This window comes from Oncorhynchus nerka, linkage group LG9b, assembly GCF_034236695.1.
Source record: "Oncorhynchus nerka isolate Pitt River linkage group LG9b, Oner_Uvic_2.0, whole genome shotgun sequence".
In the NCBI taxonomy this organism is placed as follows: Eukaryota; Metazoa; Chordata; class Actinopteri; order Salmoniformes; family Salmonidae; genus Oncorhynchus; species Oncorhynchus nerka.
This window is the reverse complement of record NC_088424.1, coordinates 20,165,992-20,184,117: the sequence shown is the minus strand read 5'-3', so window position 1 is coordinate 20,184,117 and position 18,126 is coordinate 20,165,992. Positions and strand designations below refer to the sequence as shown.

Below are 18,126 nucleotides of genomic sequence, written 5' to 3'. Positions count from 1 at the left end.
GCGAAAGCCTGAGAAAAATCCAATCCGGAAGTGACTCATCTTTTGAAAGCCCTGCGTTCCGATGAGTCCCTATTGAGCTGTGAATGCCCTATCAACCAGCTTACGCTTTCTACGTATTCCCCAAGGTGTCTACAGCATTGTGACGTAGTTTTACGCATTTATGTTGAAGAATACCTGTAGGCGGCTTCATTGCGCAAATGGGCACCTGATGCTCCCAGAGAAATTCTCGCGTAAAATACAGAGGTAGCCATTATTCCAATCGCTTCTACTGAGAAACCAATTGTCCCAGTTGATATATTATCGAATAGATATTTGAAAAACACCTTTAGGATGGATTATAAACAACGTTTGCCATGTTTCTGTCGATATTATAGAGCTAATTTGGAATATTTTTCGGCGTTGTCGTGACCGCAATTTCCGGTCGATTTCTCATCCAAACGTGAAGAACAAAAGGAGCTATTTCGTCTATAAAAATAATCTTTTGGGAAAAATGAACTTTTGCTATCTACCTGGGAGTCTCGTGAGTGAAAACATCTGAAGTTCATCAAAGGTAAACGATTTAATTTGATTGCTTTTCTGATTTTCGTGACAAGGTTGCATGCTGCTAGCAAGGCATAATGCTATGCTAGGCTATCGATAAACTTACACAAATGCTTGTCTAGCTTTGGCTGTAAAGCATATTTTGACAATCTGAGATGACAGGGTGATTAACAAAAGGCTAAACTGTGTTCCAATATATTTCACTTGTGATTTTCATGAATAGGAATATTCTCTAGGAAGATTTATGTCCGTTGCGTTATGCTAATTAGTGTCAGATGATGACAACGGTCCCGTTCACGGGATGGGGTGTCACTAGAGGTTAAATATTTTTAGTAATTTAATTTGAATTTGGCGCTCTGTAATTAAGCGGTGGTTGATGAAAATTATCCCGCTAACGGGATGAGTGCATCAAGAAGTTAACCAACGAGGCTCGTAATTTAACAATTTTATCGTATTTACAGATGAAAGTTCACATGTTTAAGAAGGCATTTCTGCCAAACGCATTTTGATAAATATATATATTTTTTACATTCACATGGAGCTCCTGTTAAGTCGTGACATGCGACATACACCTAGTTTCTTGAATCGGGTCACATTTGTGGAATTTATTTCCTTCTTAATGCGCTTGAGCCAATCAGTTGTGAAGTGACAAGGTAGGGATGGCATACAGAAGATAGCACTATTTGGTAAAAGACCAAGTCCATATTATGGCAGGAACAGCTCAAATCAACAAAGGAAAACGACAGTCCATCATTACTTGAAGACTTAAAGGCCAGTCAATCCGGAAAATTTCAAGAATATTGAACATTTCTTCAAGTGCAGTCGCAAAAACCATCAAGCAGTATGACAAAACTGGCTCTTCTGAGGACTGCTACAGGAAAGGAAGATGCATAATTACCTCTGCTGCAGAGGATAAGTTCATTAGAGTTCCCAGCCTCAGAAATTGCAGCCCAAATAAATGCTTAATAGTTCAATTAACAGACACATCTCAACATCAACTGTTCAGAGGAGACTGCGTGAATCAGGCCTTCATTATCAAATTGCTACAAGGAAAACACTATTAAAGGACACCAATAATAATAAGAGACTTGATTGGGCCAAGAAACACATGCAATGGACATTAGACCGGTGGAAATCTGTCCTTTGATGTGATGAGTCAAAATGAGAGATTTGGTTCCAACCGCCGTGTCTTTATAAGTAGATGAACGGATGATCTCTGCATGTGTGGTTCCCACCGTGAAGCATGGAGGAGGAGCTGTAATGGTGTGGGGGTGCTTTGCTGGTGAACCTGTCTGTGATTTATTTAGAATTCAAGGCACACTTAACCAGCATGTCTACCACAGCATTCTGCAGCGATAACCCATCCCACCTGGTTTGCTCTTAATCCCACTATCATTTGTTTTTCAACAGGACTATGACCCAACACACCTCCAGGCTGTGTAAGGGCTATTTGACCAAGAAGGTGAGTGAGGGAGTGCTGCATCAGATGACCTGGCCTCCACAATCACCTGACCTCAACCCATTTGAGATGGTTTGGGATGAGTTGGACCGCAGAGTGACAGTAAAAGCAGCCAACAAATGCTCAGCATATGTGGGAACTTCTTCAAGACTGGAAAAGCATTCCAGGTGAAGCTGGTTGAGAGAATGCCAAGAGTGTGCAAAGCTGTCATCAGGTGGATACTTTGAAAAATCTAAAATATATTTTGATTTGTTTGACACTTTTTTGGTTACTACATGATTCCTTGTGATATCACTATTATTGTACAATGTTGAAAATAGTAAAAATAAAGAAAAACCCATGAATGAGTAGGTGTGTCCAAACTTTTGACTGGTACTGTATATACACTACCGTTCAAAGGTATGGGGTCACTTAGAAATGTCCTTGCTTTTTAAAGAAAAGCCAATTGTTTTTGTTTGTCCATTAAAATAACATCAAATTGATCAGAAATACATTGTAGACATTGTTAATATTGTAGCTGGAAACAGAGATGGACAGAGGCCTGTAAAGACCAATGCCGGAGAGGAGAAGCAGGTACGGAGAGTTGAACATTTAATGCAGAAATGACAGGTATAGGACAGGACCACCGTCAGCACATGGGTATACAAAGACATACAAACATTAAAGCAGAAGTAGGGAACAGAGCGGGGAACCAGACATGTATATAGGGAAGGTAATGACAGAGGTGATTGAGTCCAGGTGAGTCCAATAATCACTGTTGCGCGTGACAGGGAGAAGGCAGGTGTGCGTAATGACGATGGCAGGAGTGCCCAATGCTGGGGAGCCTGGCGCCCCCGAGCACAAGCAGGAGCGGGAGCAGGCGTGACAGAGGCCCATTATCAGCAATCTTCACTCCTGTGTTCCAATGGCACGTTGTGTTAGCCATTCCAAGTGTATCATTTTAAAAGGCTTATTGATCATTAGAAACCCTTTCACAATTATGTTAGCGCAGCTGAAAACTGTGTCCGGATTAAAGAAGCAATAAAACTGGCCTGCTTTAGACTAGTTGAGTATCTGGAGCATCAGCATTTGTGGGCTGGATTACAGGATCAAAATGGCCAGAAACAAATAACTTTCTTCTGAAACTCGTCAGTCTATTCTTGTTCTGAGAAATGAAGGCTATTCCACGCGGGAAATTGGCAAGAAACTGAAGATCTCATACTACTCCCTTCACAGAACAGAGCAAACTGTCTCTAACCACAATAGAGAGAGGAGTGCGAGGCCCCGCTGCACAACTGAGCAAGAGAACAAGTACATTAGTGTCAAGTTTGAGTCCATATAACTTATTATGCAACTTAATTTTTACTCCTGAACTTATTTAGACTTGCCATAACAAAGGGGTAAAATTTTTTACTCAAGACATCAGGGTTTCATGATATATTAATTTGTAAACATTTACAAAAACATGAATCCACTTTTGACATTACGGGGTATTGTGTGTAGGCCAGTGACAGAAACATCTCAATTTAATACATTTTATATTTAGGCTGTAACACAACCAAATGTGGAAAAAGTCAAGGGGTGTGAAAACATTCTGAAGGCACTGTAAGAAGCAGATACAGCCACACCAATTCGATATTGCTTTCCGTAGTCAAGCACAAACTGAATTCCATGGGCCTGTCTGGCCCCAGGACCGAGTTTCCCAAACCCGGCCCTGAGTGCACATTTTGCTTTTTGTCCTAGCACTACACAGCTGATTCAAATAATCAAAGCTTGATGATGAGTTTGATACTTGAATCAGCTGTGTAGTGCTAGGGCAAAAACCAAAACGTGCACCCAGAGCCCCAGGAACGATTTTTTGGAAACCCTGTGTTAGGCTATAGCACACATTCAACCTCCAGGAAAGAACAATACAATAAGCCTACAACATATGTGTCATGCCGTGGGGTAAAAATGAATGCATGTGCAATGGTCATTGCCAAAGAACAGGCAGAACCTAATCCGAAATTCTATATATTATCGAAAAGAAGAGGTTCTAAGGTACACAACCCTGAAAAAACTGTCTTTCAACACTCAAATTGAGCACATGAAACCTGTTTCAAATTATCACTGAGAAGTAGGCTAACTGTTCCAGACATGAGATCATCTCACTTCGCACACGAGAGCATCACTTCGCACTGGCAATTTTTTAAATTTCAATTGTTATATTTCATTATATTCTTACAATAAAATAGATTTGACTTTACTGTGATAAGGGCACAGCAATATAAGAGTGCCTTGTATTCCATAAAAAACAAGGATATGCCACTGCATAACCATAATCACAGTAAAATAGGCTATATTACATTCAGAACAGGCTATTCTATTCATTCGAAAATACTGTTTTTAATTTCCTAATATGGCTTTATTAGACTGTTTAAAATATACAAAAGGCATCATTGGCTGCTTCTTGTATAGGCCTACTTTATGTCCTGTTCTACTAAATAGGCTACACATCTGGCCAACTAGCCTATTTTCTCCTTGTCGATTTCATGTCCTTCTCAATTGGCCGACGAGACAATAAAGGCAATATTGTTATATTTCTTAGTAATTCTTAGTATTTTCTTAGCAATGACAAAGCTCTGAGCACAGGCGATTGACAGTTTATTATCACAGATGGAAGTGCATTTTAGTAATGTTTCATGTCTGTTTAAAAAAATATATAGTTCATTTCTCGGTACATATCAATTAATTGAGGAACTCAAAAACAAAAGAAAATAAACGTTTCATTGAGCAGTGTGCAGTACAAGGGGGATGATGGGCAGTCAAGGGTTGTTGAGTAACGGACTGGACCAATCATCGACAGCCGTGCATGACCTGTCTTTTATTTAATTCGGTGGCAGGTTAATTCTCAGATTTGTTGAAATTTAAGACATGTTTTTATGCATTTTAAAAATTAATTAATTTTGTTTTTGGTAGGCTAGGCTACTCTATTATTAAATGAAATAATGGTACATTGAAAAGGGGGACCCTCAAGAGGCCCCTGAGCTGTAGGACTGTGTCAGTGTTGATATCCATGGCTAACTCAGAATACATTGTGCAAAAAGAGAGGACATAGTGACAGACACAGATGTACAGTACATAGATTATTAAAATAAGCAAAACAAGCTTAGACGAATTCTAGGTTTGAATTAATCATAGTATACACTGAACAAAAATATAAATGCAACATGCAACAATTTCAAAGATTTACTGAGTTACAGATTTCACTCTTCAATGGCTGTGCAAAGCTGCTGGATATTGTCGGGAACTGGAACACGCTGTCGTACACGTTGATCCCAAACATGGGATCGTTGATCCCAAGCATCCCAAACATGCTCAATGGATGACGTGTCAGAACATGCAGGCCATGGAAAAACGGGGACATTTTCAGCTTCCAGGAATAACGTGGCATTATTATGCTGAAACGTGAGGTGATGGGGGAAGATGAATGACAGACACAACAATTGAAATATCCATCAATAAAATGCAATTGTGTTTGTTGTCCATAGCTTGTTGCCCATACCATATCCCCACCGCCACCATGGAGCACTCTGTTCCCAACATTGACATCAGCAAACCGCTTGCCCACACAACGTTAGTTGAAACCAGGATTCATCTGTGAAGAGCACACGTCCCCAGCATGCCAGAGGCCATCAAAAGTAAGCATTCGGTTACAACGTCAAACTGTAGTAAGGTCAATATCCTGGTGAGGACGACGAGCATGCAGATGAGCTTCCCTGAGACTGTTTCTGACAGTTTGTGCAGAAATGTTTTGATCGTGCAAGCCCACTGTTTCATCAGCTGTCTGGGTGGCTCATCTCAGACCATCCTGCAAGTGAAGAAGCCGGATGTGGAGGCCCTGGGCTGACATAGTTACATGGTCTGCGGTTGTGAGGCCGGTTGGACGTACTACCAAATCCTCTAAAATGACGTTGGTGGCGGCTTATGGTAGCAAAATGAATATTCAATGCTCTGGCAACAACTCAAGTGAACATTCCTGCAGCCAACATGTAGATGTCCTAAGTTTGTTAGGACATCTACTTTGTGCTTGACACAAGTAATTCTTCCAAAAATTGATTGCAGACAGATTATTTCACTTATAATTCACTGAATCACAATTCCAGTGGGTCAGAAGTTTACATACACTGTGCATTGACTGTGCATTTAAACGTCTTGGAAAATTCCAGAACATTATTTAACGGCTTTAGAAGCTTCTGATATGCTAATTGACATCATTTGAGTCAATTGGAGGTGTACCTGTGGATGTATTTCAAGGCCTACCTTTAAACTCAGTGCCTCTTTTCTTGACATCATGGGAAAATCAAAAGAAATCAGCCAAGACCTCAAAAACAATTGTAGACCTCCACAAGTCTGGTTCATCCTTGGGAGAAACTTCCAATTGATACCTGAAGGTACCACGTTCATCTGTACAAATAATAGTATGCAAGTATAAACACCATGGAATCACGCAGCCATCATACCGCTCAGGAAGGAGATGCGTACTTTGGTGCGAGAAGTGCAAATCAATCCCAGAACAACAGCAAAGGACCTTGTGAAGATGCTGGAGGAAACAGGTACAAAAGTACCTAAATCGACAGTAAAACGAGTCCTATATCGACATAACCTGAAAGGCCACTCAGCAAGGAAGAAGCCACTGCTCCAAAACCGCCATAAAAAAGCCAGACTACGGTTTGCACCTGCACATGGGGACAAAGATTATAGTTTTTGGAGAAATGTCCCCTGGTCTGATGAAACAAAAATATAACTGTTTTGCCATGACAATCGTTATGTTTGGAGGAAAAAGGGGGAGGCTTGCAAGCCGAAGAACACCATCCCAACCGTGAAGCACGGAGATGGCAGCATCATGTTGTGGGGGTGCTTTGCTGCAGGAGGAACTAGTGCACTTCACAAAATAGATGGCATCATGAGGCGGGAAAATTATGTGGATATATTGAAGCAACATCTCAAGACATCAGTCAGGAAGTTAAAGCTTGGTCGCAAATGGGTCATCCAAATGGACAATGACCCCAAGCATACTTCCAAAGTTGGGGAAAAATGGCTTAAGGACAACAAAGTCAAGGTACTGACCTCAATCCTATAGAAAATGTGTGGGCAGAACTGAAAAAGCGTGTGCGAGCAAGGAGGCCTACAAACCTGACTCAGTTACACCAGCTCTGTCAGGAGGAATGGGCCAAAATTCACCCAACTTATTGTGGGAAGCTTGTGGAAGGCTACCTGAAACGTTTGACCCAAGTTAAACAATTTAAAGGTAATGCTACCAAATGCTAATTGAATGTATGTAAACTTCTGACCCACTGGGAATGTGATGAAAGAAATAATAGCTGAAATAAATCATTCTATTATTATTCTGACATTTCACATTCTTAAAATAAAGTGGTGATCCTAACTAACCTAAAACAGGGAATTTTTACAAGGATTAAATGTCAGGTGTTACTTTCCCCAGTTTCCGTGTTTTGGTTTTGTATGTGTTTCAGGATGGGCTACTGAAATTTCCCCCAAGCAGCTGATTGGTCGGTCACGTCAATTATTGGAGAGTTGACCCCGCCCCCTCGTCAGGATACAGCTGTATCCCACTAGACCCCTTTTCCAGCTATTTTAGCCAGTGTTCTGTTGCTCAGAAGAGAGCTGAGGGTGATATCCTGTGTTGGTTGTTTCTCAGATAGAGCTGATGGTTATGTTCTGTGATTGTTGCCGAGGGTGATAGTCTGTGTTGGTTGTTTCTTAGAAAGAGCTTATTGTTATATCCTGTATTGCTTGTGGCTCAGAGAGAGCTTCTTGTATGTCCTCTGTTGGTTGTTGCGCAGGTTTTTGCCAGTATTTGTAGCCGGTCCTACTAAAGTGTGTCAATGACAAAATGACTGTTTTTGATTATAGAAAGTGTTTGTATTATTCTGTTACATTTGTTCCCAGGGGGAGGGGGAAGTCACCTAGGGAGTGCTTAGGCAAAAGGCCTGCGGGCATACATAACCCGTAGTATTTACTGTCTATACACACTAGGTAAGACCTGGGTGGACCACCCCCTGTATTTTTGCTAGTGCACCAGGTGGTGCTAAGATAGGTAGGTAGGAAGGAAGGTAGGTAGGTAGGAAGGTAGGTAGGAGAGGGGGCTTTGATATGGACTTTTTTGCTTCTTTCCAGCCCCTTTCCCCCAAAATTACCATAATAATAAGAATAAATTCCCTGTAAACGGTACCCATATCTGCCTTTGTCATCCTTGCTCGCACCTACAATCCCATACCTCTTTCACTCCACGAGTTGTTGAGTTGTAGCAGGGTGTTCCGTTCCCTCTCCCTAGAGGCTTACGTAAACATCAGGAATTATGAAAAACTGAGTTTAAATGTATTTGGCTATGTAAACTTCCGACTTCAACTGTATCTTGGCAAAGACGAAACATTTTAGAGAAATGTTTTTTGTACATTTGTAACATTTCTGGGATAACTTATTTCAGCTTATGAAACATGGGATCAACACTTTACATGTTGTATTTATATGCCATGTTTTATAGCGTTAAATAAGGTTTATTTGGTACATCCTTGTTGTCATTGGTAGGCCCTGGGTTAGTTGCACCCTTAGCCCCACAGCAGCCCTACTTCTGGGTGCAACCCATGAATAGATTGATGAAGAAGCATCACGAGAGAGGGAGTTTACTTTGGCACATTAGATATCAGTATTATGGTCCTGGAGAATTTTAAATGTTTTCACTTCTGTAGTGTCACATTTAATCTCCAACTCCAGGTCACAATCATCACATTAACATAAACAATGATTCTGCTAAGGTGCAGATTCTGAACTTGACACTGTCTGCAATTCTTTGATGAAAGTGAGTGATTTTAAAGGGAATGACAGAGTGAAAAACCTTAAACCTGTCACACACAGACACTCTTTTGTTCAATAAACAGGAAAGAAATGTAACCTGAAAATGATCTGATCCATCGCATAAATTCCCATAACCAAAACAACTGCTAGGTACCAGCAGATTTGGCAGCTCCGTAAAGACTCAACAAACAACATCTGGATCTTGTTGTCTACTTTGACGAACAGAAGGCAAGAGATGGACAACAGTTTCTAAAGCATTGCTTCTTGGCACTTCCCAGTGAAAAATGATTAACCGACTTGTTCTCCAACAGAACGTATTGTCTTTTTCAGAGCAATAGAGGAAATAAAGCCCTATTTGAAGTGGGGTAGGAGGGGGTGTAATTTTTAAAAGTGAAGTTTCTTGGAGAGAGGGAGGAAGAACACTTCAATCTGCGTATACTTTCTCAGAAAAAAGCCTTTGATAAGAACACTGCCTCTGCCATTTACGTCATAGAACCGCTTGCGATTTATACTGCATTTACTTTCAATTATGGCCTTAGAGATGGGATAAATCATCTGTTCTTGAAATCGGACAAAAGGGCAAATTTCAATACTGAATCGAAGCTGATAGCACTTGAACTTGTGTGTTCCAAAGCTGAATCTGAGATTTGCCAAACCCCAAATACGATGTCCAAAAAGCATTCAAAATGGCAATTTACACTGTTGGATCGCGTTACAAAGATGAAACTCAGTTGATTTCTGATTAATGACAATATATTAATCATACATTTTGGGATGCATAACATAATGCATAATGTTTTTAGGGTCCCACTTTCTGTAAAAGTGATTTTTGGTTGAGGAGAGAAAAAAACATTTCATGAAGCTCATGAGCTCGGTAGTGATTATTATTCGCTATGCTCTTCTGCACTCAGCAGTCCCGTTCTGTAAACTTGTATGGCCTACCACATCGCGGCTGAGCCGTTGTTGCTCCTAGACATTTCCACTTCACAATAACAGCACTTACAGTTGACTGGAGCAGCTCTAGCAGGTCAGACATTTTACGAACTGACTTTGGAAAGATGGCATCCTATGACGGTGCCACGTTAAGTCACTGAGCTCTTCTACTGCCAATGTTGGTCTTTGGAGATTTCATGGCTGTGTGCTCTATTTGATACAACAGGTGTGGTTGAAATAGCCAAATCCACTCATTTGAAGGGGTATCCACATACATATGTGTAGTGTATGCTTATGATAATCCTTTCAATCCAGTTCTAAGAACAGTTAGAGATAATTGTCTTTCCTCTAGCTCCAAAATTCCTGCCATGCATAGTGCCTCACCACACCACACTAGCATTAATTAAGTTTCTGAGTAGCTGCAACAGCAGTCCGTACCATTTTCTAATGGTCTCCCCACATGTTAGGATGGTGGGCCTGACATCTGTGTGTTTTTTTCATGACTTTTGTTTGCATGTAACACATGGTTGTTTGATGGTGCGGTCCAACTCCCCCTCTGCTGTGGGGACGCCCTCGTCTCTTGGCTCTCCTAATATCCCTTCTGGACCACAGACTTTCAACTTCATTTGTAAAGTAAATATTTGTCTGGGAATCGAGTGTGGTGTTGCCACTTGTCAGAGCTCAGCTTGAAAGTGATTATGAGCTCAAGGGTTGTTTTTGTGGCATTGCTATGTTTGACATCTCTCGCCTCATCAACGTTTGTTGTTTGTTGTGATTACCATTTTGCAGTAAACTAGACCATCATGACTAAACTTAAATAGACAAAATCAGATGTGTTACATCTGGTCTGGAGCCACAACATGGGTGGCAATAATGGACAGTAGTGGAGAGTTTCATTGAACCAAGCAGTCTTCAATTTTGTTAAATTATAGGCTTGTACAATTCACCATGTAAAGCTTATTGGAAAGGGCATTCAAAGTCTGAGGACATGAGTTTTCCTGTCTTGAGTCTGGGATTAAAGCCACTGTTTACATACTGTAAATTGATATAAAGGTGGCAGTAACCCCGGGTAACGTTCCAGATGTGGCTGAGGCTTCGAGCCACATGGGCATATGCCATCTGGGCCACACTTGAAGGATAGGAAACACAAAATCACTAGACTGGACTTTATAGGAAGGCAAGTTCCTTCCACGCTGTACAGCCAAAGCCAGACGCACTTCATTTTCACAAGATGAATGTATACATTAGATCCATGACCATATGTCATAACACTGTGTGCTTCAATAAAGACCTTAGACCCTTGAACTCTGTCTGAGTTTGACCCTACCCAGGTGTGGGGCCAGTTTCTATGCTACTCACAGCTGGACTTTTGCTCTCTGGGTATGTGTGGGTCTATGAAGCCACCTAGAGACTGTGCCAGCTTCCGTGATGGACCTGCCCTGGCACCTGATCTTGCCCAACAGATGAGGTGAGCTCATCGGCCGCCAAAGCGCTCGGTGGAAACATTCATCCCTTTCAGGAGCTCTCCTTGCTCTATTGTCCTACCAGGGAGAAAGTGTGGCACATGGGTGTGAGTAATCTGTTTACGGATTGGATGTCATGTCCCACTGACCCCTGAATAAACCCTGTCGTTATTGGGTGATCTCAGGGAGTTTGGCCCGTGTGTGATGACTAAAAGCAGACTTCCGATTTGGTCAACTTAAACATCTGGGAGAGGGCTATGATGTCATGTTGTATGCCTGAATCCCATTATGCGTAAGATTAGCACACAACCAGCCCCTGTCCAGAGGGTCGGACAACAATCATTAGCTATGATATATTATACAGTATGTATCTATCTACAATATAGGGTCATGTAATCCAAGGCGAAGGGAAGCACGAAAGTGACCAGTACAATGTGAGGAACACCCCATTGCTTTGTGTAAATGAAAGGAAAAGGTTGTCCAAGTTCTCTTTTGAAAAAAGTAAAAAAAATCCCCCATATGTTTCTTGAGTCTCTACAAAATGAAGGATAAAAGATTGTGTAGTCATATTTTGGACATTCCATGGAATCTGTTCCGATCATTCCAGTAAACACTGCATAGAAGCTGTTTTGAATCACATTCAAATCCAGGCCTAACAGAGATGAAGGGTTTAAGTCCACAAGACCAAAAAATAAATAAATAAATCTTCCCTTCCAGTAAGTCTTAGCCCTTGCAATAGCACCTCATCGATCACTTTTTCACAGTCCCACATTTGGACTTGATATAATATGTTATTTTGGTTGTAATCGGCCACAACATTTAGATGTCGGGGTTTGGGATGAGCCGTTTAGCCTGAAGAGAGGGGAAGCCATGAACGACCTATAAATAAACTGGAGAGGGAAAGTCAATATCCCCATTGGATATGGATGAATGACTCTAAAGACTGAGGGCCATATAGCGCAATCAGACAAGAGGATCTTTGTAAAGACACATTATGTGAAATGTCAATAACTCTTGTTGAAATGTATCACTGTGTGGCACTGTATCAACTGGATAACTTGGGATATGCAACAGGTGCAAAACACATCAGATTATTCATCATCAATCTAAAACAGAAAAATGTTTTGATCGATAAAAAACACGCCAATCTGTATATCTCGGTTGATTTTATTCTGGTTGGTGGTGCAAAGTAATCAATGTCACTTTCAATTAATACTGAATTAAACCTGTTCACATCAAGACAGGCTAGATGACATTATATTGGAACCAAAATATATTATGCACTTGTATTCAAGTCCAATACTTCATTATACAAATAGACCTATAGAGATGGTTATTTAATCCTTTGCAACATAAGGGTTTTCGCCAAACAAAAGGCATACGTTAGAAGTGTAGCTATAAGATTAAATCCTATTACGTTATGGACAGGGTTCTACATAGAACACAAAAGGGTTCTACCTCGAACCAAAATGGGTTCTTCAAAGGGTTCCCCCTATGGGGACAGCCGAAGAAACATTTAAGGTTCTCGATAACACCTGTAAAACAGAGAGCACACTGGGAAGAGGCCCAGAGAGTTTTAGTAGGTTCATCTGAAGGTTATTTACCACATGATTTTGGGGGTTTAATCTGACAGGTGACTGAGTGCTTAAATCAGAACCACTCGTTATGACAATGTTTCTTTCAAATCAAATTTTATTGGTCACATACACATGGTTAGGAGATGTTATTGCGAGTGTAGCAAAATGCTTCTAGAGCCGACAGTGCAGCAGTATCTAACAACAAAACCTAATATCTAACAAATTCCACAACAAAACCTAATACACACAATCTAGTAAAGGAATGGGATAAGAATATATAAGTATAAAATATATGGATGAGCAATGACAGAGCGGCTGAGATGCAATAGATTGTGAAGGATACAGTATACATTATATACATATGAGATGAGTAATGCGAGATATGTAAACATTCTTAAAGTCACATTATTATTAAAGTGACTTGTGTTCCATTTATTAAAATGGTCAATGATATCAAGTTGGTAGGTAGGCAGCTGCCTCTGTGCTAATGGTGGCTATTTTACAATCTGATGGCCTTGAGATAGAAGCTGTTTTTCAATCTCTGTCCCAGCTTTGATGCACCTTTACTGACCTCGCCTTCTGGATGGAAGTGGGGTGAACAGGCAGTGCCTCGGGTGGTTATTGTCCTTGATTATCTTTTTTGCCTTCCTGTGACATCGGGTGCTGTAGATGTCCTGGAGGGCAGATAGTTTGCCCCCGGTGATGCGTTGGGCAGACCGCACCACCCTCTGGAACGCCTTGCAGTTGCCGTACCAAGCAGTGATAAAACCTGACAGGATACTCTCAATTGTGCATCTGTAAAAGTTAGTTTAGGGTTTTTGGTGACAAGCCACATTTTTTCAGCCATCCCGAGGTTGAAGAGGTGCTGTTGCGCCTTTTTCACCACACTGTCTGTATGCGTGAACCATTTCAGTTTGTCGGTGATATGTACACCGAGGAACTTAACCTCTCACTCAATGGAGAAGGTGGAAAGTTTTATCTTCCTGACACCCACATTCCGAGGGCCCTCACCTCTTCCCTGTAGGCTGCCTCGTCGTTGTTGGTAATCAAGCCTACTACTGTTGTGTCGTCTGCAAACTTGATAGAGTTGGAGGTGTGCATAGCCACGCAATCGTGGGTGAACAGGGAGTACAGGAGAGGGCTGAGAACGCACCCTTGTGGGGCCCCAGTGTTGAGGATCAGTGGGGATCATGTTGTTTCCTACCTTCACCACCTGTGGGTGGCCCGTCAGGAAGTCCAGGACCCAGTTGCACAGGGCGGGGTCTCAAGCTTAATGACGAGTTTGGAGGGTACTATAGTGTTAAATGCTGAGCTGTAGTCAATGAACAGCATTCTTACATAGGTATTCCTCTTGTCCAGATGGGATAGCGCAGTCTGCAGTGTGATGGCGATTGCATCGTCTGTGGACCTATTGGGGCGGTAAGCAAATTGAAGTGGGTCTAGGGTGACAGGTAGGGTGGAGGTGATATGATCCTTGACTAGTCTCTCAAAGCACTTCATGACAGAAGTGAGTGCTACGGGGCGATAGTCATTTAGTTCAGTTACCTTATCTTTCTTACGATCAGGAACACTGGTGGTCATCTTGAAGCATGTAGGGACAGCAGACCGGGATAAGGATTGATTAAATATGTGCATAAACACACCAACTAGCTGGTATGCGCATGCTCGGAGGATGTGGCTAGGGATGCCGTATGTTAACACGTTTAAATGTTTTACTCACGTTGGCCATGGAGAAGGAGAGGCCACAGCCCTTGGTAGCAAGCCTGGTCGGTGGCACTGTATGGTGGTCAAAGTGTGCAAAGAAGTTGTTTAATTTGTCTGGAAGCAAGAATTCGATGTCCACGACAGTGCTGGTTTTATTTTTGTAATCTGTGATTATCTGTAGACCCTGCCACATACATCTCGTGTTTGAGCAGTTGAATGGTGACTCCACTTTGTCTCCATACTGACACTTTGCTTGTTTGATTGCCTTACGGAGGGAGTAACTACACAGTTTGTATTCAGTCACATTTCCAGTCGCCTTGCCATGATTAAATGCGGTGGTAGTGATTTCAGTTTTGCGCGAATGCTGCCATCATTCCACGGTTTCTGGTTAGGGAAGGTTCTAATAGTCACAGTGGGTAAACATCTTCTATACACTTCCTTATACACTTGCTTACCGAGTCAGCGTATACATCAATTTTATTATCTAAGGCTACCCGGAACATATCCCAGTCCACATGATCAAAGCAATCTTGAATCCGATTGGTCAGACCAGCGTTGGATAGACCTAGGTCAGATTTGCCAAAAGGAGGGCGGGGGACGGCCTTGTATGCATCGTGGAAGTTAGAGTAGCAATGGTCGAGCGTGTTACTTGCTCGAGTACAGCAATCAATATGCTGATAGAATTTAGGTAGCCTAGATCTAAAATTAACATTGTTAAAATCCCCAGCTACAATACATGCAGCCTCAGGATATATGGTTTCCAGTTTGCATAAAGTCCAGTGAAGTTCCGGCTGTGACGATAACCGAGGAGAGTTCTCTTGGGAGATAATACGGTCGGCATTTCATTGTGAGGAATTCTAGGTCAGGTGAAGAAAAGGACTTGAGTTCCTGTATGTTACAATTACACCATGAGTCGTTAATCATGAAACATACACCCCCGCCCTTCTTCTTACCAAAGAGATGTTTATTCCAGTTGGTGCGATGCACTGAAAATCCCGTTGGTTGTATGGACTCCGACAGCATGTCCCCAGCTAGCTATGTTTCCGTGAAACAGAGTATGTTACAATCCCGGATATCTCTGGAAAGCAACTCTTGCCCTGATTTCGTCGACTTTGTTAACTAGGGACTGGACATTAGCGAGTAATACACTCGGAAGCGGTGGGTGGTGTGTGCGCATCTGAAGCCTCATTTAGAAGACCGCTCCGTCACCCTCTCCTCCGGCGGCGTTGTTTTGGGTCGGCCTCTGGAATCAGTTCAAATGCCCTTAGAGGTGCAGACAAAGGATACACTTTGGGAAAGTCATTTTCCTGGTCGTAGTGCTGGTAAATTGACGTCTCTCTGATGTCCAATAGTTCTTCCCGGTTGTATGTAATAAAAGTTCTGGGCTAACAAAATAAGAAATAAGGACTAGAAGCAAAGCTGCCATCTCTATCGGCGCCATCTTGATGACCAGATATCTTTCCTCTGCTCCTAGGTGGTCCAAGATCTGTAGCCTACTGTCTGCATAGCTCCATTCCACCACCTATATTAGAAATGCAAGGTGTGTGCTTTGAAGCAATCAATCCACTAATCATTCCATAAAGATTTAAAAACACTTATAGTTTTGAGCCATGTGTATTTTATGGGCCATTTTCAGTATGTTAGCCTAATCAGTTTCATCGGTCAATAATTTTTTGTCATCATATGTTTGCCAGAAAAGCAACCTATTTCAAGCTTAAAATTGGATGCTATAAGTGAATCCAGGGCGGGCTGAAAGGCCATTGCTCGGGAAATAAGCTGAGATTGCACAGGACTCCCGAGCTAACCTGTTGGTGAAAACAACCAGTCCATGATGGTAATTACAGCAACTTGAAACAGAAAAGCCAATAGGACATGTGTGGAAGCAGTCCACTTATCCCTTGCTAGAAAAGCACTCGTCCAGAGTTGGCTGGAATGGGACTTGCTTATGATTGCAAAAATACCATAATCTTCAGTAATTTTTTCTATGACAAGCTATGATAGCTTCGGTTATATATACTTGAATAACTTTAAAAAGAATATTCATATTTACAGTTGGTCGGAAGTTTACATACACCTTAGTCAAATACATTTAAACTCAGTTTCACAATTCCTGACGTTTAATCGTAGTAAAAATTCCCTGTCTTAGGTCAGTTAGGATCACCACTTTATTTTAAGAATGAAATGGAAGAATAATAGTAGAGTGATTTATTTCAGCTTTTATTTCTTTCATCACATTCCCAGTGGGTCAGAAGTTTACATACAATCAATTCATATTTGGTAGCACTACCTTTAAAATTGGGTCAAATGTTTCAGGTAGCCTTCCACAAGCTTCCCACAATAAGTTGGATGAATTCCTCCTGACAGAGCTGATGTAACTGAGGTTTGTAGGCCTCCTTGCTCGCACATGCTTTTTCAGTTCTGCCCACAAATTTTCTACAGGATTGAGGTCAGGGCTTTGTGATGGCCACTCCAATACCTTGACTTTGTTGTCCTTAAGCCATTTTCCCACAACTTTGGGAGTATTGTTGTGGTCATTGTCCATTTGGACCCATTTGCGACCAAGCTTTAACTTCCTGACCGATGTCTTGAGATGTTTCTTCAATATATCCACATCATTTTCCTTCCCATGATGCCATCTATTTTGTGAAGTGCACCAGTCCCTCCTGCAGCAAAGCACCCTCACAACATGATGCTGCCATCCCCTTGCTTCATGGTTGGGATGTTGTTCTTCGGCTTGCAAGCCTCCCACTTTTTCCTCAACATAACGATGGTCATTATGGCCAAACAGTTCTATTTTTGTTTCATCAGACCAGAGGAAATTTCTCCAAAAAGTACAATCTTTGTCCCCGCAGACTGTAGTCTGGCTTTTTATGGCGGTTTTGGACCAGTGGCTTCTTCCTTGCTGAACGGCCTTTCAGGTTATGTGGATATAGGTCTCGTTTCACTGTGGATATAGATACTTTTGTACGTGTTTTCTCCAGCATCTGTTGTTCTGGGATTGATTTGCACTTTTCGCACCAAAGTACGTTCATCTCTAGGAGACAGAACGCGTCTCCTTCCTGAGCGGTATGACGGCTGCGTGGTCCCATGGTGTTTATACTTGCATACTATTGTTTGTACAGATGAAAATGGCACCTTCAGGCATTTGGAAATTGCTCCCAAGGATGAACCTGGCTTGTGGAGGTCTACAATTGTCTTTCTTTAGATTTTCCCATGATGTCAAGCAAAGAAGCACAGAGTTTGATAGGTAGGCCTTGAAATACATCCACAGGTACACCTCCAATTGAATCAATTTATGTCCATTAGCATATCAGAAGCTTCTAAAGCCATGACATAATTTCCTGGAATTTTCCAAGCTGTTTGAAGGCACAGTGAAGTTAGTATGTAAACTTCTGACTTCATCTGTACATAGTATTAATTTATTATATCTGTATCCATATTTTCCATAAGTTTCTAGTAGATAGACCATATTGTTCAAAAGAAAATAGCATACTTAATGAAAAAAAAGCACCTAATCATAAATGCCATTATTTTCAATTAACTCTGCAACTCTTCCAACTATTGACTTTTTCACAACTGCCAACCTTTTGATGCCAAAACATTCACACCAATT

At 41.5% G+C, this 18,126-nt stretch overlaps 1 protein-coding gene across 4 annotated transcripts in view; it reads right to left on the bottom strand.

Annotated features, from left to right (window-relative positions):
* Positions 1-18,126, bottom strand: part of LOC115114408 (astrotactin-1-like) — a 247,848-nt gene that overhangs the window by 36,061 nt on the left and 193,661 nt on the right. The window lies entirely within an intron of this gene.